This window comes from Cryptomeria japonica, chromosome 2, assembly GCF_030272615.1.
Source record: "Cryptomeria japonica chromosome 2, Sugi_1.0, whole genome shotgun sequence".
Classification (NCBI taxonomy): Eukaryota; Viridiplantae; Streptophyta; class Pinopsida; order Cupressales; family Cupressaceae; genus Cryptomeria; species Cryptomeria japonica.
Window position 1 is genome coordinate 546,106,487 of NC_081406.1, and position 21,658 is coordinate 546,128,144.

Consider the following 21,658-nt stretch of genomic DNA (forward strand, 5'->3'; position numbering starts at 1 on the left):
TAACACTTGCATTGTTGTGTGTAAGAAATTCCCGTTTGTCTATAGAGTCAGTCCACGCCCTGGGTTTCTCATGGCATCCTGATTTCTATAATCAATGGTGCAAGCCACTCAGGGCAACATCAAACTAGGTTGGCTCTCCACATTTGTTGTGCATAAAATCTCACCATCATTCCATCAAATCCTAAACTCAATAATCCCATGGAGTTCTCAATTTCCCCCACTTCCCATCCATTCCATATTCTTCTATCTAAGATCATTGTGTTATTATTGGCATATTTCCTCTTTTTATTAACTCATTCACATCATGTAGAGTGCATTTCTTAGATAGTCATTTTTTTTCCACAAAACATTTACCATATAAAATTGCATCAATAAAAGATACACTCATCCATATAGCATTACATTTAGACTGCAGCATAAATCATTCACACATGTGTATTTATACATAAAGCATAAAAAACACTCATCCTGCATCCAAAAACTATGTCAGCAACCCATCATAAATATAAATATTTAAGCATCCACTCTGCATCACAAAATAGGTTAGCATAGCACATCCATGATTGCATCCATATAGGACATCATAAGACAAACAAAAATAATCCATCACAATAAATGCTACACATCATCTGTCACCAATCGAATCATGTATACATATATATATGTAAAGAGGAAAATATGTTTGAATCATGATACAATGACCCCTCATTGGGTCCATTGTGGCGTATATGGGCCACCGGGAGGGCCCATCTTCCCCCGCGGTCTCGCCTCTCCTATTCTTCTTTCCAAATTCTTCACAACTGCTTCATATTTCTTCCTCATTTATCCCTTCCACCTTGATTCTTCTTCCTCTCTTTTTTCGAGAATTTTTCATCCTTTTTTTCGAAAAAATTCTCGAGGGGGCATACACCTCCCATGCTTTACGCTGGGGCATCCTTTTCTTCTTCTATCTTCTACACATTGCCATACACCTCACATAATTAATTTTGATTCTGATCATGTCTTATACAGGATGAATCCTTCCTAAAACCAGACGTTGTGATTAGTCATGTCTTATACAGGATGAATCCTTCCTGAAACCAGACGTTGTGCTCTGATCATGTCTTATACGGGATGAATCCTTCTTGAAACTAGACGTTGTGATCAGTCATGTCTTATACAGGATGAATCCTTCTTGAAACCAGATGTTGTGCTCTGATCATGTCTTATACAAGATGAATCCTTCTTGAAACCAGACGTTGTGATCAATCATGTCTTATACATGATGAATCCTTCCTGAAACCAGATGCTCTGATCATGTCTTATACACGATGAATCCTTCCTGAAACCAGACGTTGTGATCAATCATGTCTTATACAAGATGAATCCTTCCTGAAACCAGATGCTCTGATCATGTCTTATACATGATGAATCCTTCTTGAAACCAGACGTTATGATAAATCATGCCTTATACAGGATGAATCCTTCCTAAAACCAGACGCTTTGATCATCTTTGTCTTATACAGGATGAATCCTTCCTGAATCTAGATCTTATCAATCAAATCAATATCATCATTAAAAAAACAAGATTATTCTTTGAATCAACGCGTAATCACACCTCGCTTCAAAGAGGGGCAAAATGTAGACACTTAAAATAATTATTTTTAATTCCTCACATAATTAATTAATTAATTATGTTAATTCAAATTCTCCTCAATATTAATTAAATATAATTGATATCGTCACTATAGTATGTGACTGATTTATTTAATAAATCAATCCCTTTTTTTATTCTTCTAAAAGATTAAATCCTCACAAATCTTCCTCTTGGCTAATTAATTTCAATTAATTAGTTAACCCACATGATTCCTACAAACCATCTTCTTAATTCATCATTAACCTAATAAAGTCTTCTAGAAACTCCCTAAACTCACTTAACCTTATTCTTCTAATTTTTAAATTCTCTCCACTCATTCTCTCTCCTAGTCAAATCCTCCTACAAATCCTAATCCCACCTAAAATTTCCTCTAATCCCCCTCCTAATGAGTTGCTAATGGCTAATCATCATGATTAGCCACAAAGTCAACTCCTTGTCCCTTCCATCCAACCACTAGCTTTTAATGCTCTTTTCCTAGGTGAATGTAAGATCTTCAAAATCTCACAATCCTCTAGGCATCTCCTCTCCCAAGGAATTTTTAATTCCTTCTAATTCCTCCAATCCCCATGATTATCCCTTTTTGGAGAATTTTAAATTTCTCCTCCCCATTCTTCAAGGAATGTCACATCCCTTGCTCCTCTCAAGGCACATTGGGAAGTCTTCCCAATGCACTTTGCTCTTCTCAAGGTACCTTGGGAAGTCTTCCCAATGTACCTTGAGGAGTGTGGAGAAAAGAAATGTATTTAAGGCATATCTCTTGGTCTCCACACCCTCTCTTGGACCTTGTGTGAGCTCACAAACAATCCTAGCCCTTCATCTTGAATCCATCTCAACCGTCCATTCTTCCTCTCCTCCTCTTATAAATTGAGGACTCCATCCCTTCATTTTTCATCTCCAAGTTTAGTAATCTTATGCTGTCCTTTTGAGCCCAGGAAATCTTCTTGGCAACCTTATCATGTTCAAATCATATCTCATCCACACTTGATCATCTCATCCTTATCATCTTCCAAATCCATTTCATTTGTGCACAACATTGGAGAGCCATCCACATCAAGAAAGCAAGCAAGAGGAGCACATCAAGTGGAGCATCACCAAGGGGCGCCTTCACTTCATCAAGCTCAATCCGAGGGCGAGGTATAAGGTTTTGTGAGGTATATGCATCTTATTCATGTTTTCTTGTATTTTGGAGTTATGTCTTTGATTTCATATGAATATATATGTTTGACTTGCATGCTTATTAACTAATTCACCTCACAGGTCTTTTTCCCCTCTTCAAATACCACTCTCCAAATCTCTTCCAGATCTCTTCCAGGGAATATGCAAGATTTTCAATGAATTTGCCAATCCCTATGGTGTATGCCTTAGTTACCAGTTGAATTTCTTGTTGGTGCAGGAATGCTCTGTTCTACCAATGGAGTTAATAGTGTAGTTACCGGTGTAGTTGCATCTCCACTTGTTTCTTTAGATTTTCTAACCCATCTCTTGGTGTGATCTTGTTGTATTTCATCTACCTTCTGCTTTCCTTTCTCATTTTCTTTATCATTGTTAACCGGTATAGTCTTGCTTCTGCAGTACTTAGCAATATGACCTATTTTTTTGCATGCATAACATGTAACATTGTTCTTTTGAATTGCTTTGACATATTCGGTGTCAGTCCTTGACCTACATTGATAAGCCAAATGTCCAAACTTTCCGCATGCATGACATTTAACACTCATTATGCAATCTTCTGACTTATGACCATATTTCTTGCAATTTGTACATTGATCGGGAACTGAATTGTGGTTTTGATTTGCTCTATTTCTATATTGTCTAGCCATGCACCCAAATTTATTACAAATAAAACATCTACCATTTAATTTGTAAGCATTAGATTGTCTTACCAGTTTCCTCTGGTCTGATGAGTTCTGCATACCGATTGTCTGATCTTCATTTGTAGTACTAGAGCTTTCACCTTGTACAAATCCAAGTCCTCTAGAATCTTCACTTTGCCTTTATCTTTTCAATAAATCATCCAACTGTGCAGCATTAATCCTAATTTTTTCTTTATACTCACTTGCAGTAGTTAGATCATCTCTCAGAGTCATTATTTGTCTCTCTAGCTCTTGTTCATTATTCCAAATTGTACCAAATCAATTCTCAACAGATTATTCTCATGAATCAATCTTCCACATTCTTCAAATTTGTTCTTCAAAGATATAGCAAGATTTTCTTCCTTCTTCTTTTTGTCCTCAATATCTTTTGATAACCTCATAGTCAGGTCTTGCATTTCATTCTTCATGAGCATGTTTGCTTGACTCAGTTTCTGACATTTTTCCTTAAGTGCATTTTTCTCTTCATCATCCTGGTTTTGCAAAAGTTCCTTTCTCTTAGCTTGAGCAGATGATAACCTTTCTTGTAGAACAAGAATAAACTCATTAGTAGAATTCAATTCATCTTGCAATTTCAAGTTCATCCTTTCAACATCATAATCCTCAAGTTCCATCTCAAGTTGCTTCTCCATAGCCATATTCAATGATTCCGGTTTCAAGATCTTCCTCAAGCTGTTAAAATTCCTCTGATGTACCAGGCTCTGATACCAATTGTTGGAATACAATGAATTGAAGAATACTGAGAGGGGAGGGGGGGTGAATCAATGTTAGGCCGATAGCGCTAGATTTTAACCTTTTATAACATACACATATAAACTGGTAAATGAAGAAACATTTAACATGAAGTAAATAAACCAACCACATGAATGAACACCATAACACACATAATTTATACGTGGAAAACCTCAAAGAGGAAAAACCATGGTGGGATTTGTGACCCACAATATCAATTCACTAGCCATATGAAAGATATTACATAGCATGGGGGCTTGCATATGCAAGAAGGTGCACTACCTACAGAACACTGCTCAAGACAAAAGAGTCTCACTGACTACAAGCTTCTGCTAAGATAAAACAATACTGGTGAACTCACAAAATGCATCTGCAATGCCAAAAAGAGTTCCGGTTAAAGCTTTGTTCTGTACCGGTTCATAAACCCTGAATCCTTCTATTGGTATCTCCTTTCCTCCAAGAATTCTTTACAAACCATCTACTAATCATTTCATGATATTACATTCGCATACAAATGACCTACATACATATCCTTCACATTACACAGTTCTTCTACCTTTTCATATATCAAAATGACCTAACAGACTAACTTATATACCCTTTACAAACAATATGCCTTATGTCGGTTTACAATACAAAATATATTCAATGTCAGGCCTATACAATAATTAAAAAATGATTTTACAAATAAAACCTTTCGGATCCCAAACTGATGTCGGCTTTACAGAAGTGCTGGATGCCGGTGTCTGTGCCAGTGATGACCCTGAATGCTCCAATGCCGGTATCCGCTAGTGTATTTCTCCAAATTTTGGTATATTCCTTCAATAAAATCTTGTTGCCATCAATGACAACATATGAATCCAATGATTGTCAATTTCCAACAATCAAGACGTAATTAGACCAACCAAGGCTAGAGGCCCCGCTAAGGAGAATTAAGAGATTGAGTTTGGTGGAGGCAACCATTTTCCCGTAATCAGTTCAAGCTCCTAAATTCATTATGACTATTGCACAATTCTACAATGTAGATACAAGAAAGTACATAGATGATCAGGGTAGAGCAGTAATTGATTTATCAGTAGATATGTTGGGATTTGTGTTTGGCATGCCTACAAGGGATGAAGTATTGTTGACTACCGAAGAAGAAGTTGTCGGAGTATGGAATAGCAATATTTCTTCAAAAAAGAGGCATATGAATGAAAAATGGTTGGAAGAAGAGAGGAAGACAGGGTTAAAAGCCATAGATGTTTTGAGGGAAGACTTAAAGGAGCCGCAATGAGATTTGATCATCATGTTGAGCAAGGCCTTCATCAAGCCAGATTGTTAGCACTTCCATCCTTGGATATTCCATTTCATGACAAATATCCTTATAGGGAAGCAATACTTTGATTGGGCTCAAATTCTCTCCGATAAAATCCATAAGTAGATGAAGGAGGTGCATCAAACAAAGAAATTCTTCTTCACTTCCTATGTTCTCTGGGTGGATGCATGAGCAGGTAAATTATCGGGGCTACAGATAGAGAGCCAGTTAGGAGATGACGAAGGGCAGAAAAGTGTGTGGGAGTATTAATTACAACTCCCTCTAAACAATGAAAAGGCACACTTTAAAAGAATCAATGATGCCTTCCTTTTCCCTATTATCATTAAAATCATAGGTGATACAAGTTACAGGATAAGCCCAGAAGCAATGGCGATCATCAAAGAATGGGCATGTTGGTTCATTCAGAACCAATGCTCTACATATATCGAGGTTAGTGGGTTCACAACGAACCCTATGCTGTTGTCGCGATACTGCAATGATCACATTATTTTGTTAGAATATGTTAGGAAAATGCTCAGCCTTCAATCCCTTTTGTCCTCAAAACACAAGGCAGGAATAGGTTTCTCAGTTTCTATTGGTTATTTCTCTTGTTCAAAGATTCAGGTAGCAAAGACAACAGAGCGGGAGGTCCAGGATCTAAGTCTTAAGGAATTTAATTATGCAAGGGAGTATTATGATCCCTATGGAAAGCTCAAACAAACCATGCCAAAAGCATATGAGGGGCACAAGCCTAGATTGGAGGACTTCTGGGGAAACCTCCAAGACAGTTTTGAGGTTAGAGAAAAGAATCATTGTAGGCTATCAGTACCTCAGATTAGGAGTTTTGAAATAGAGACCAATATCCCCAAAGAACTAAGGGATGATGGAGAATTATTGGATTCTGTATATACGGAGCAAGAAATTGATAAGAAGCCTCTCTCTCCCATAAGGTGGTCGACACAAGAAGATACAGATATAGACAGAATAACTCAAACTGTTGTAGATAGAACTAGACAGTTGCTAGGTTTGAGGGTTAGGCCAAGCGCTTCAAAAGGGAAGAAGAAGGAATCTACCTTAGGTGTGCCCCAATCAAAGGTGTTCCCAAAGACAGTACTGAGGAATTGTTGAAGAAAGTTAAGGAACAAATGAGAAAATTTGAACTATTGAAAAAGGCAGTAGATTTTGGAGTAAGAGAAGGACTGGGTGTTGTGCCACTAGTAGAGGTACTTTTTGTGAGGAAAACAATTGGAAAAATGTCAGGGGAAGGCACTCAGGAGGAAGAAGAGCAAGGAAAAATAGATGAAAGTGCACAACCTCCTCCTCCTGATATGAAAAGTGCACCCACTCAACCTCCATCTACCACCGCAACACAAGCTCTAGCTACTACTACCTCTATGCCACCACCAACTAATACAACAATAGTGCCTCCCAAGACACATGCATTTAGACCTTTTGTGGAAATAGTAAGTGTCCATAACATTGAATCAGACTCTGACCAAGAGGAGGAACAACCTATGGGACATTAGCCACTTGGAGGAGAGAAATAACGAAATGAGGTTAAAGATTGAAAGAACGAAACATTAATCTTAACTCCACAGGACCAAGAGGATTTGCTGAAAGAGATAGCTATCGGGAAAGGTATGGGAGAAATGGATAAAGATGGTATGACATTTGGAGAAGAGGTCAGTGATAAGTTAGGAGAGTTACACAGGCAACATCAGTTGAACATTGGTATTGCTTTCCAAGATAGTCTGGTCCATCAAATTGCTTCAGCTCAAGGCCCTAGGTATACAGAAGGAAAGGAGAAAGATGAAGCGGAAGAACAGTCAGATGTCCACATAGTGACCGCTGACATCATGCCTCACAAAGGTGATAGAGATAAGGATGTGCCACAATGGTTATAATTCACCTTCGACAAAAAGAAAAGGAAAGTAGTGTTACCAAAAGTTACACTAGAATAGGCAATCACTGAAGAACCAAGGAAAGCTAAGAAGGCCAAAATTATACATCAATTGTCAAGAACAGGTTCTAGTGAGGTGGTTGCAGATGTAGTAGTTATTGTGTAGGTAGAAGGTCAAAGCTCCCCAAAGTACCAAGTGTCTCAGGTAAAACTAGGTAAGAAGATGAAGTGGGGGGAATTAGATACCTTTGAACTGGCTACTAGCATCGTCAGGGGGTGAATGGAGAAGGAATACACCTCCCATGCAGAGGTCAAAGCACAACTGGAGCAATACAAACAATTGTTGGTAGAGATGGGAAAGCCTTTAGATACTTGTAAAAATGATAATTTACCTTCAACTTCGTCAGTACCAGAGGGAGATGTACAAGCATTGCTTGAGGTAAGACAGGTGGCCGCCATGGCAAAATCATGGGCACAAATTAATGCATCCAAAATTAGACTATTTTGCAAAATACCATGAGGTAATATAAGAAGGCCATGCAAGTGGGAGGATCATTAGCTTCTTGCTCTCAACAATAGGAGAGAAATCACAACACTTTTAGCAAGCAGTTCCGGGTATTGGATAAGGTTTTGCGTCTGGGCGAAGAAGTAATCATAGAGGAGGACCTCTTGGGTGGAGACAATTGTAAGAATTTGTAGTCTTACACATACATTTTGGGGTTGAAGATGGAAATGCTTCAGCAGTATGTGAAGGATGTAACAGATATTCAAGTTCCCCTCCTCAGGATGGTAGAAAAGTATGAGGATTTTGTAGGACAGTTACTCAAAGTTTTTGGGTTGACCAATGCAGGAGCTATGGAAGAAGATCAGATACTCAGCCAATGGGATGCGTATGAGGCCCAACATTTTGGACCTCGACTTAGTTTAGTGTTACATTGATGGATAAATATACATATTTGATAACACAATGTCAACAGACTGCAGAGGCAGTAGGGGAGTTAGAGAGGAAAAGAAAGAATGCAGAGGAAGTTTTGAAAAAGTAAAAATTTAGAATAAAGCATGTTGTTGATCCTCTTGCCGAGGCGGTTGCATGTATCATAAACAATCATAACTCCTATAAAAATAAGTAGAAGATAAACGTATAGTTGCTAAAGATAGCATGACTTTTAAAAGGAGTTTTTGCATGACTTCCACTGGGACTCCAACTGCATCTCCAACTCTTGTTCCGGTTTTGAGCAAAATTTTACATGACTACGAAAGCCTGGTTCATACATCATGGTCTTTGTAGTGCTCACCTAACCTCCGTTTTGTAGTAGTTAATTGGAGTATAGAGGTAGAATCTTGCAAGTTAATTGCGACTCCTAGGTTTTGAGTTCTTAATTTAGATTAGGTTTATTTCCTAGAAAGTAGGGTAGAAAACTCTATAAATTCACGAGTTTGGTTCATTTGTAAGGGTCCACAAATTGATGATTTGAGACCCACTTAGAAATTTTAGATTATTTTTCTAGATTGTTATGAACTTGAGTTATTTTTGTGACACATTCTTTGAAATCAATATAAGAAACAACTTATAGATTGTTTGATCTATGCATATGTTCTATGAGTTTGTTCCTTGTAATCCGATAATGTCTATTGTTTGAAATCAACATGTTCTGATCTTCTCTTTATTGCTTTATGACTCATGTTGTGCACGTAAGTGGCGTATGAGAATTACTGGGATAGACAATATTGTGGTGATATTCTTTCCATGAGTCTGTAAGGTTGCTGACTTTGTAGGTTTATTGGAGGTTCGTTATTGAATGATGATTTGGATAATATTTGATGATATTTGGATTGCAAGGTACTGATTAAGTAGATCATTAAGTTGTTGTTGAACTGCTTTCACTATTGTTTTCTTGTTTCCCTATCTCTTGCAATTTATTTCTAAAATAATCTTAAAATCATAAAATACGAAAAAAGGAAGTTAAGTTATTAACGATTATTGGGATTTAGTTTCGACCAATAGGCCCCTTAACAGGTACAACTGCATCAACCATTGGGATTCCCATCATTGTCGAGACCCGACTATAGAGACCTTGGAGTGATTAGTTCCCCAGAACTTATTGCTTTTTAGGAGAGGTGGTGAGTGTTCACATTGGCTACCTGACTGTTGGCGAGTGTGTCAAAACAAACATCAACAGTAACAATGAAGGATATTAAAGTAAAAGTGTTACAAAAGGCCTTGAGTTTCTTGAAAGAGAATTCATGGGATCCAAACAAAAGTTTTGCGCTACCTCAAATGAAAAATATTCCTCTACAACCACCATTTGAGAAATAAGAAATTTAGTTTAAAAAAGAAATGCCTAAGGTGCCACCAAGCCATATGTGAGGATAATCGATGGACAACTGAGAGGGGGGGGGGGTGATTAGCTGTCAACAAATTATATAAATTTAAGCACACAAAACATTTTATCGAAATGCATAAACCAAATACTGGAATAACAGACATAACAATTAAGCGTAAACATAAATTACGGAAACAATTACCAACCATCCATAACACAGATCACCATGATTTGTACGTGGAAAACCCGGTAAGGGGAAAAACCACGGTGGGAAGCCTACCCGCAGTCAGATAATACTTATGCAACAAGTATGTGTTTACAATAAGAGGGGCCTGCACATGCAGGAAGGTGAACAACCTAGAGTGCACTGCTCATAACATTTAAGGAGCCTCACTGACTACAAAGAAATCCAAACTACAATCTGGAAAGATGAACAAACTACAAGAATAACATCTCCTATTCTTGAGTATAGTTCTGATTAAGCTTAATACTAGAGATCTTAAACCTCTTTTACAAACCCAACTCGATCACCTATGATAGACCAAAACCTCTACATATGATTAGTGTTCTATCAGGATCCAAGAACACTGAGAGAGGGGGGGTGTGAATTAGTGTTCTATCAGGATGGAGAATTTTAACCTTATTAATAAATAACTCAGCAACCGATAAACATAAAACCATATAATAATAAGCAACAATGAAACCACAAAGATAAACACCATAACACCAAAAATTTAAACGTGGAAAACCTCAAAGAGGAAAAACCACGGTGGGATTGGAGACCCACAATATCTATCCACTGATTAGATGAATAAATATTACAATAAGGGGCCTGCACATGCAAGAAGGCCAATAGCCTAGAGCACATTGCTCATCACAAAAGGAGTCTCACTGACTACAAAAAACATCAGCCAATAATCCAAAATGAAGATTGAACTACAAGTATAACATCTCCCATGTTTGAGTATAGTTCTGGTTGAGCTCAATACCGGAGGCCTTAAACCTCTTCCACAAACCCAGTTTGATCACCTATGATCGACCAAAACCTCTGCATAAATGATTATTACATTGTTAGAATACAGATGATTCCATAATCTATGCCATACATAATCTCATCGATCTACAAAGAGATCTTACATCATATTTATACCAACCTAGGACCTAAACAATTAGGTCAGCCACCTAAAAGATAATACAATAAATTCATGACTTAAACCCGCAATCTCATGATCAAAAAAGTCAGCCTAAGACCAAAACAACATAATCCAATCAATGAATTCAACCGGTAATGAATCAACCCACACATTACATAAACAGGTCCATAACCTAGCAGAATAACCACCAGACCTATAATAGGTCACCATAAGCCAAATGAAACACCACAAAAAATTGGAACATGAACATGATAACCAACAGGATTTGGATAACCTTATAGAAGCCACACCAAATCCACTTATGCATAATATGAAAAGATCTTCAACAAAGCTCTACTGGTGAAACCCTCACCGGTAACCAAAAGGCTTACTAGAACAAGTGATAGCTTCTGGATTAACAAATCTTGAACCAACTGACTGAACATATATCTGAATAGCATGAGTAGAAAATCTAAGCTAATTCCATAAGACAAAGCATACCAAAGTATACTGGAGCAACATGATCTTACCAACTAGAAACCCATCATCATATCGAGACAAACCAGATACTGGTAAACAACCAAAGAAGCTAGTGTTGACATCAATGACAAAACATCAATGCAACACATAATCAATTCCTCCAAATTGCCAACAATTTCCCCTTTTGGCATTGATGGCAACACTAGATGTGAAAAACATCCAAGTGCCAAGAAATGCCAAACAAGTCTCCCCCAATGGAAGACAACCAACAATCTCCCCAAGATGATATGACAATGAAATTCTGAACCATATATCTCTGTACCAATTAACCATCCATAGAACTGAAAAAAAATCCCCTATTGGGATACAACCAATCTGAAATTCAGTTCCCCCTCCTTGTGCCAATAATCTCCCACTTAGATTGATATCTTTATTAAGATTTGTTTTACTCATAAGTATATCTCCCCCTAATGTATATAAGTCCTTAAGTTTTTCACATGAACATCTCTCCCTCTTTGACATCAATGCCAAAGATTTGACAGATATCAAAGCAAAATCATAAACAATTGAACCATACAATTGACTACTCCCCCTGAGTAGTAGCATCACCACATCAATCTGGAATGAATAATAGCTCTGATAATGCATATCAGGCTGATGCCAAATAACATCAATCAGGTCTCTACCAGAGGGGCAGAAAACCTCAACCTGTCTCTCAAATGCTCAAATGATTCCAATCTGACTTCATTTGCTTCCACCTACTCCTTCAGAAAATTATACTTGATAGAAATACAAGATTCTTTGATATGTCAATAGCAACAGAGTTATTACAATGAATAACTGCCAGTACATTACAATCCAACTTTATATCCTTCAATATATGCTTCGTCCATAGAACTTGTGTACAATTAGTAGCAGCAACAACATACTCAGTTTCAACAGTAGATAAAGAAGTACATGACTACTTCTTGCTGATCCATGAAACAAGTTTCTTTCCAAGATAGAAAGCTTCACCAAATGAGCCTATCCGGTTACCTATATCTCTAGCCCAATCTACATCTAAACATGTGCAAGGTGTAGAGTTATCATAATATAAAAACCATACTAGAAAATCCTTGAAAAATATGAAAATCCTAGCTACCAGAGCAAGGATTCAACATAATCAATTCCTCCCTTCTGCGAAATCCATTGCAAACCAATCAAACCAAGTTCCAATAACATCCAAGTCCATGTGTTGTCCTTTTCTAACTGATCCAATTTCTCTTCCATAGCTTTAATCCAACATTCATCCTTACAAGTTTCAATAACTGATGCCGGTACAATTTAAAAAATTAAGCATACCTCATCAGCAGCCAACCTTCTTCTTGTCCAATTATCTGATCTTCTGAATGATTCAGCCTTACATACCTAGGAGTCTTCTGAATTTCTATTCCTCTTCCCTAATCTTCAATTACTGTTGAATTTTTTGATACTACCGGAGTAACTAGTTCAACATTCTGTTCCGGTAAAGGTGTTATCGGTTCAGTAAAGACCATTTCCACTGCTGGTTCTTGCTCATAAGATTTGTTTTTTCTTCTATTCTTCTCATCCACCTTGACATTAGTGCTCTCCACAATTCTTTGCAATATTTTGTTATAACATTTATATGCATTGCTTTCATTAGAATAACCAGGAAACATTCCTTCATCACATCTACGATCAAACTTTCTAATGAAATCATCTCTCTTGATATAACATTTACTACCAAAGATTATGAATTGCTTAACTATAGATGTATGACCAAACCATAGCTCATAAAGTGACTTAACGATAAACCAAACTATATCCAAGATCTAACTAATCTTTGCTGGTTAACCTTCAAAATGACTTCCAAAGATCTGAAATAGGCTTTTTGACCACTACCAGGGGCAATGCAAGATTTGTCATCAATTTGCCTCCCCCTAAGGCGAATGCTTTAGTTACAAGATGAGTTTCCTGTCAGTGCAGGAATATTCTGCTCTGTCGGTTGAGTAACCAAGGTATATCCTTCAGCCAAATGAACATCTGGGGAAATTGATTCTGGTGGTTGAGCCTCAGACTTCATAACCCACTTCTTCTCACGCTCCTTCCAAATGTCATCAACCTTCTTCTTTCCCTTCTCATTAGATTTATCACTTCCTGCTGGTAGGTTCTTGCTTCTGCAAAATTTAGCAATATGTCCTACTTTATTGCATGCATAACAAGTGACATTGTTCTTTTGAATTGTCTTACTGTAACCTTGACCATTCCTTGACAATTCCTTGACCTGCATTGATTAGCCATATGTCCAAACTTTCCACATGCATGATATTTCACATTCATTCTACAATCTCCTGTCCTATGACCATACTTCTTACAATTTGAACATTGACCGAGAACTGCATTATTATTCTGATTTGCTCTATTTCTACAATGTCTTGCCATATGACCAAATATATTTCAAACAAAGCATCTACCATTAAATTTATGTGCATTGGGTTGCCTTACTCGTGACCTCTTATTCTGGTTGTTCTGATCTCCATTTGTAGTACCAGAGCTTTGACCTTATTCAAATCCAAGTCCTCTGGAGTCTCTGTTCTGCCTTTGGCTTTCCAATAGTTCATTAAGCTATGCTAAACTAACCTTGAATTTGTCTTTGTATTCATTTGCAATAGTCAGATCATCTCTTAGGATTGTTACCATTCTTTCCAATTCTTGCTCATTGTTTTGTGATTGAACCAATTCAGTTCTCAACACATTATTTTTATGAGCCAACCAGATGCATTCCTCAGATCCGTATTTAAGAGATATAGCAAGATTTTCTTCATTCTTCTTCTGGTCTTCAATCTCCCTAGAAATCCTCATAGTTAGGGCTTGCATTTCAATCTTCATGACAATATTCTCCTGACTCAGCTTCAGACATTTTTCCTTAAGGGCATCCTTCTCTTCATCATCTCGATTTTGTAAAAGTTCCTTCCTTTTAGTTTGGGTAGATGACAACCTATCGTGTAGAGTAAAAATGAATTCCTTCGTAGATCTCAACTCATCTTGCATCTTCATGTGCCTCAATCATTCAACATCATAGTCTTCAAGTGCTACTTGAAGTTCATTCCTTAAACTTATCTCCATAGATTTTGGATACATGATCTTCCTCAAGCTATTAGACTTACTCCGAGGCACTAGGCTTTGATACCAATTGTTAGGATCCAAGAACACTAAGGGGGGGGGGGTGAATCAGTGTTTTACCGAGATGGATAATTTTAACCTTATTAATACAACAACTCAATAATCAGTAAACATAAAAGCTGTAAAGCGGAAAATCGCGGTCGAACCCTAGTTGGTCTCCCCTCTTCTAACTCCGAGGAGAGAGAAGGGAGGTTCGCTAGGATTCGATGGGTTTTCACTTAGGGGGAAGACTTTACATTCAAAAGAGGGGTTGAAACTCATAAGATTCAATCCCACACAATGTAAGATTGGATGCTAAATGAATTTCAAGGGTTTGGAAAGCAAAGCTACCCTCTTTTGTAAAGAATGTTGATTAAGGAAATTAAGCTAAGGATGCATAGAAAGTCATAAAGATTCGCTTATAAACTAAGTTTAGGTTATAGGATGAAGCTGCGGACCTGGAATTAGCAGTAGAATGTCGATACGGCGCTGTCCTGCAAATTTGAGAAAAAGTTGTCGGGACGATGGCGCCCGGCGCCACGGTCCTCCGAAAAATCCGCGAAACGAAGGGGGATCTGTTCGTCTCTGCACAAGGATTCCAGATCTTCAATCTCAGCTGCGTACCTGCAACCTACACACAGAAAAGCGAAGACGATTGGGGGGTTAGGGATTAGGGGTTTGCCTTTAGGTCAAACCCCAGTTTTGGAATTAACCAAGAAATGAGCAAGTGCTGTAAATGTAAATGACTGTAATGTAAAACAAGTACTAATACCTTGTTCTAAGGATGTTTGTATCCTTATGTGCAAAGGTTTAGATGTTGTATGTTGTAGTATGTAGCATGTAATAAGTGATCTCCTCTTCAATGGTTGAATCCTTGACTTGAATGCAACACTTAGCCTTGAATGGAGACTTGGAATGATCAATTGCTTGAATGCTTGAATGCTTGAGTATAGTTTCCATGCTTTTTTCCGTCATATATGTCTTCTATTCTATCCCAAATGAGAGAGAAAAATGTAGTTTATATACTTGTCAATTAGGGCTGATAGACTGATTTTCCTGACCTTAGGCCGACCAGGGAAGTATATTTCCAAATTGCAATCAAAAAGACCCGATATCACTTAGGAAACCGGGCCCAAAATAGGACCCAGGGGCCAGGGCGCTGGGCGCCCTGGTCCTGAGGGACCAGGGCGCTGGGCGCTCTGGTCCCACCTCCAGGACATCGGGGTGCAAGGAGGTTCAGGCCAATGGTGCTTGAAAAATGCAGTTTTCAGTGTCATGAGAAAGTTTTGGGGTCTCCATTCAGGTTGCGTGTTGCGTCGCCATCGTGAAGACCGAAATGCAGTCGAAATTGCAAGTGTCGCAATTTTAGGACGTTACATTTAGCCCCCACTTTAGCGGGAGTATGTATGCTCATACTTCCGGTAAAGTACAAGGAAACAACATTGAAAGACTTTCACCATGTCAAGGAGGCAAGATACACCAAGCCCCCAGTGGACTAAGGATCTTACGACTTCGATTGACAAAGTAAAAGGGAAGATCACGAGGAAGAACCATGACTGTCAGTAGTAAGGTTCCCTCACTATGAGTCATGCAAGAAAGATATCAAAAATTTTCAAGGCAAGGTTAAATTTACCAAGAAATTTTCAAGTATCTTGAAAAGATATGAACGGGATGTATGCCCCCCTACGTTAAAGCGATCGCACATGCCTCACCGGGAGTGATTGTTTTAACGTAGTGATACATATAAGAAATGAGAAAGGAGCACGTTATCGCAAGGATTTAGCCCCCAAGTGTGAGATAAACCCAAAAATAATAGACACAAAACACAAAGCACGAGGTGACTTCGCTTTCCTCGGGGTCAGTATACTATATGATAATTCATGTATATATATCATATGTATGTATGCATAATTGTTCTTCATTCCCCAATCAAGGAAGGTCACCTGGAAGAAGGGAACACATGTGTCTTCTGAGTCAACATGAGAGAGATCGAGAGATCTCAATGCTTTGCATCGTCCTCAAGTAGACAACACCAAGGACAACAAATAGAAGAATGAGAATAACATATAGAAGAAGTAACAAAAGAGAGGGGGAGAGAGTCTACTATGCTAATGTAACTAGTCTAGCACGTCATCTACCCCCCGATCTTGCTGATCAATGTTTCGGGAAGGCAGGGAACACGCTAGAGGAGGACCATCCAACACAGCAGATGGAGCTATCACAAGATCCAAACAAGGGCTATGTTCATGTTCCGAGCCACATTGTTCTTGTCTAGGAGCTAGGATAAGTGCTTTAGAAAATTCGTTAGATAAATGGTTATCAACATCAACAAGTTCATATTCACTATCAGAAGCAAGAGGAGTAACATTTTCATCTATATCATCATCAAGATTTATAAAAATAGGATCTTTAACTCGCACAGGATCAAGACCATCATGCATCTTATGTTTAGGAGATTTAGGCTCAATGTCCGGCTGAGGAGAAAATGGAATAATGCTTGTTGAAGGTGTTTTTGGAGATTGCAAAGTTTGAGCTCTAAGACGATGCTTTCGCCAACGTTCACGTGCAGAACGATTTCGTCTAGTCTTAGTAGGAAGTGGAGAAGACTGAGGAGGAGGAATGTTCTCATCCTTAGCACTTGGGTGTTTAGGTTGAGGTCTCTTAGGCTGGATAATAGGAGAAGAAGAAGGTCTCTTCTCTCTATAAAAAGAAGGAGGATGAACCGCTCCATACAAAGGAGGAATTTTTGGTTTAGGGAGAAGACCAAGTCCATCATGACGAGGAGGTATAGGTCTACTCTTAGGAAGTTTATTAGGTATAGACATAGTCACATCCATAGGGATGGGTTGGGAATCTTCTTGAGGAAAGACATTAGTTTTATCTTTCAAAGGAAGAACTTCCTTCTCAAGAATGATAGGAATGTCAAGTTTAGGTGTTCTAGGTTCACTTAGAGATAGGATCATATCTGTTTTCCACTTTTGATAAGATTTGAAAAGATGATCACTTCGCGGAGGAAGAGATTGGAATTGTTTAGGCCAAAAGTAATCAAGAGGAACACTAGAGGTTCTTTCAGCTGGTTTAAAGAGACTATGATTGACAGTAACAACTTCACCATTGTGGGGAAATTTCAAACACTTATGAATAGGAGAAGCAATAGCTTTCATGGAAGATAGCCAAGGATAGCCAAGCTTCACACGAAATTGTTCGGAAGATGGAATAATAGCAAAGTTCACATCAAGAGATTTGTTATGGACCTCAATAGGCAATGTAATAGAACCAATTGCAGGAGAAGAAAATGCATCAAATAATTTCACAATCACATCTGTTTTGTCATAGATCACTTGATTCAATTGCAAAGTAAAAAGAAATTCTTCAATAATAACATTAACCATGCACGAAGGATCAATAAGCACTCCACGGCAAGGTGTATTCTTGACTTTTGCAACTATGTATAAAGGACCATCAGGTGCCCTAATGGTTTCGCTAGAATCAAATGTGATGGAAGGTTCTTCAGGGATTTCTTGCTGCTCTACAAAGTTAATCACATTCGGAGTCATAGACACAAGACCATCAAATGAGAGAGAGGAATCATTAGCCTCAATTGCATTAGAGGTATGAGAAGGCAATGGATCAGTGAAAATCTGAAGATTTTGATTAGGAGGAACTACAAATGTATTGCCTTTATCATTCACTCTAGAAACAGAGATAGTATTATTATCAATCAAATCTTGAATTTTACCCTTTAAAGAAAAACATTTTTCAGTATCATGCCCAGGCTGACGATGAAATTGACAAAAAGCTTTGTTATCAAAATAAGGTGAAGTAATCTTTGCAGGATCAATTTGTCTTATAGGAGGAAGAGTAAGCACATTTTGTTCCAATAACTTATTCATAATACTATGCAATGATTCATTCAAAGGAGTATACTTTCTTTCTTTTTTGAAAAATTTAGAAATAGGAGGCACACCTGATGCTGCATTCACATTGTTGTGGATGATGTTTTCATTGAATTTGATGGAATCTCTGTTCGGTTTAAACTTCCCAAATGGTTGTTGACTGCTATCACCCTTATCACTCGGAGCCATAGGATGTGATTGTTCCATTTGACTCACAGTTAGTTGATAATTGTGAAGAGTGGCGCACAACTGTTGGAAAGAAGTAAACTCAGAAAACAGAAGTTTGTCTCAAATATCTTTTTGTAAATTAGAAATAAAGATTCTTTGAATGTCATTGTCAGGCACTGGAAAAGAAATTTGAGCATACAAATGCTTATATCTACCAATGAAATCAGTCACTTTTTCTTTAACACCTTGTTTACAATGCATTAAATCAATCAAAGTAACTTTAGGACTTATATTGTTTTGAAATTGTTGAATGAAAGCATTTGCAAGTTGTTCGAAAGAAGTAATAGAATAAGAAGGCAACGAGCAATACCATTGTAGGGCTTTGTCTCTTAATGTTCTAGTAAATAGTTTTGCAAGCAACCTTTGGTCATAAGCAAAATCGGTACAAATTGTTTGAAAAGTCTTAACATGTGTTAGAGGATCTCCTTTACCATTATAAAGTTCCAAATGCGGGATTTCAACATGTTTAGGAGGAATAGCTCGGACAATGTCAAGAGAAAGTGGGCTCGCAACATCAAATGTGGGCACACTAAACTTAGATTGATTCATAGAGGCAATTTGTTGCTGTAAAGAAGAGACAGTTTGTGCTAGATTGTTAATGGTCGCTTCAGTCGAAGAATTCATATTGGATGTGTTAGATTGAGATGGAGGTGTTATGTTATTGAAAGAAGGTAGAGAGTAAGGTGGTGGGACCCTATGATAATTAGTCATAGGAGATGATTGGACAGGAGGAACACTACAAGGAGGAATGGAATGATTAAGTGAATTGCCCCCTTGCATCATGTTCATTTGCGGAGATGATATAATAGGCACACTCATTGGAGGAATGAATGAAGAAGTCGGATTGAATGAAGGAATAGGGTTAATTGAAGAAGAAGGGTTGCCCCCATGACTGGTGATCACAGGAGGAATGTCTTGTATAGAGGTAGCCATGATGTTTGATGTAAAGGTAGGTATACTAGCAATAGGAGTTGTCAAAGGAATAGAATGATTGACTTGTGTAGGAGGTTGTGTATAACCTAAATTTTCAGCACAACTCTTCATAGGCATCACATTCGAATTCACAATGTGTGCAATACCACGCAAAATATCAATTCCATTCTTATCACTTTGAAGCATACATTTTAGACCCTCAATTAAAGGAAGAGCTTGACTATCAGGGTATTCTTGAGACATCCATTGGTGAAAATCGTCAAATTGGTTATCCAATTTGGAAAGTTGTTCAACAGAAACTTCATGGGGAGCTTCTTCATCATTAGGAGGATTAGAGGAATTACCCATGTCCTCGTTAAAAAGGCTACTCAAATTAGGTTCCATCTCCTCGGTAGTTAAACCTCGGAAGGACTTAATTCTACGGCTTCGTCTAACGGGAATAGTGTAAGTAGGGCTTACTGTTGTAAAACTCATGCACTAGAGAGAGAGAGAGAAGATTTTGATTTTAGAGGTAGCAATTTTCAGTAAAACCAGCCAATCTTCCAGATTTAAGCTGTTAAATGCAATCACAACAGTCTCCCGAAATTTCGGAAAAAATGTTCGGGACCGTGGCGCTCGGAGTGCAACACGGTCCTTGCAACTTTTTTCGAAATTTGCAGGGATGAAAGGTATGATGATTTTAGAGCTAATCTGAAAAAATTGAGGGATTTTACGATCTGTAGATAGGCAAAATTAAAGTTGCAATCTCAAAATTGAACCCTATCAAGATTGTCGAAAAATGCAAAATTTGAATTTTGAAAAAGAGAGGGAAACTGAAATTTTGAATTTTATGATTTTAGAGGGAATGTCAAAAGCGGTGCAAGTTTTGAAATTTAAAAATTGACTCAATTTCACGCTAAATTCAATTTTGAAAGCGGAAATCAAAGTTGTTGTAATTAGGCACTTAATTTCAAAAGTCACAAAATGCAAGAATTTGAATAAAGCACTGAAATTTTGAATGAATGCAAACACAATTTTCAGATTTAGGACAGTAAGAACACAATTTTGACACAAAATTTCAATTTCAACAATTTTTGAATGATTAGGAGCCTTAAACCAAGCAATCACAAGACCAACTTTGACCGTAATTTTGAAAGTGTTATAATTGACAAAATCAGCCAAAATTGTGGATTTTAGCAGGAAAATACAGCAAGATCTCGCTCCCGAAATTTTGAAAAAAATGTCAGGGACGATGGCGCTCGGAGTGCAACACGGTCCTCGCAACTTTTTTCCAAATTTTCAGGGATGAAAGATATTGTGATTTTATTGCAGAATCCAAAGTTACAGCTGATTTGGAGATGTTTTGATCGGTCAAATTGTCAAACAAAGGTTGAATTAAGAGGGTTTCAAAAATTAGGGTTTTGACATTTAACCACTTAATTTTCAAAATTAAAGTACAGATATGAATTGATAATTTATAATAGAAAAGAAGATCTGAAGCAAGCATTAATAATTAAACATTTCGCAAGTTCAATGTTCAAAAAAAGAAAATTTAGGGTTTTTATGCAATCACCTCTAAAATTTTGCAAAAGATCAAACATGGAAATGTAATCAAGGAATCAATTTTCAGATCTAATCATGAATAATCAGAAAGGATGTTCACGTCGGGTTCACCAAAATGTAAAGCGGAAAATCGCGGTCGAACCCTAGTTGGTCTCCCCTCTTCTAACTCCGAGGAGAGAGAAGGGAGGTTCGCTAGGATTCGATGGGTTTTCACTTAGGGGGAAGACTTTACATTCAAAAGAGGGGTTGAAACTCATAAGATTCAATCCCACACAATGTAAGATTGGATGCTAAATGAATTTCAAGGGTCTGGAAAGCAAAGCTACCCTCTTTTGTAAAGAATGTTGATTAAGGAAATTAAGCTAAGGATGCATAGAAAGTCATAAAGATTCGCTTATAAACTGAGTTTAGGTTATAGGATGAAGCTACGGACCTGGAATTAGCAGTAGAATGTCGATACGGCGCTGTCCTGCAAATTTGAGAAAAAGTTGTCGGGATGATGGCGCCCGGCGCCACGGTCCTCC